The sequence below is a fragment of the Charadrius vociferus genome, unplaced genomic scaffold (genome assembly GCF_000708025.1).
Source record: "Charadrius vociferus isolate BGI_N301 unplaced genomic scaffold, ASM70802v2 scaffold553, whole genome shotgun sequence".
Classification (NCBI taxonomy): domain Eukaryota; kingdom Metazoa; phylum Chordata; class Aves; order Charadriiformes; family Charadriidae; genus Charadrius; species Charadrius vociferus.
In genome coordinates this window covers 2,519,697-2,520,774 of record NW_009647688.1, presented here as the reverse complement: position 1 = coordinate 2,520,774, position 1,078 = coordinate 2,519,697, and positions in this window count along the sequence as shown.

Below are 1,078 nucleotides of genomic sequence, written 5' to 3'. Positions count from 1 at the left end.
AGAGGACAAGGTGCCTTCAGAGCAGCTCTGACACTGCGGGAGGGGAACAGAGAGGGAGTCTGAGGAACGGTGCAAGCAGACAGCAGAAGCTGCCACCCATCACACCTCAGACTCACCTGGCAGCATCACAGCAAGCCTAACTTTGCAGTGTGGTAACAGAAGCCAAAGCAGGAAACAGGATTGTATATGTTTCCCCATTTCTGGTCACAGCCCTTTACATAGAGCCACTCATAGTTTTACAGGGCTTCCTACAGGAAGCAAACAAACAAACAAAAAAACCCCCACAAAACAAGAATTAAGTACGTAAGTTGTTTTACATATTGCATCTTGGGGATACTGAGGGTTGTTTTCTGGTATGCTGTATTCAAGACTTCAAAAAGCACAATACACAAAGGGCAGTATACAATCTTTGAGTATACTTGCCACAGTAATCCACTTATCCATTTGATATTTTCTTCTGATATTGTATGAACTACTCAATATTTTTCAATTACAAAATTTCACTTCGCAGAATATTCTTGCAAACTATGGAAGGCAACCTCATTGTGTAAATAGTGCTTGGAAGCCCTTTTGTGAGCAGGACTGATACAAAGCAAGTGTTTTCACCTTGTTCCACTGCTTATAGAATAAAAAGGTCAATTAAGTAAATGTCTTTTGATCTAAAACCATGAGGACTAGCCTTGGAAGTTGATGCAATTCTTCACCAACAAAATTGGTAAACTAATCCTCAAATCCTTCCAGAAAAACAAGAAGTAGCGTGATTTTAAAAAGGGAGGGGAAAGTGACACAAAGGAACGGGGAGGGGGGGAGAGCCATGGACACACATGAACAGCTCAATCACTAGCGTCAGTTATATGAAATCACCCAGCGTGCCATTCCGATGAACACGTAAGGCCTAAAGAGACTCTGCCCAAAGTACCTCCGTGGGTTCACAGCTTATTCCTGTTCAAGATTCCAGGAGTTGGGTTGTGTTGGTTTTTCTTTCCTACCCCCTTCTAAAACTACTGAGTTGGAATGAAAGCTCCGATTTTTGAGACCCTTCAACTACTGTATAACAAAGAACACTGCTTTCCTGCTG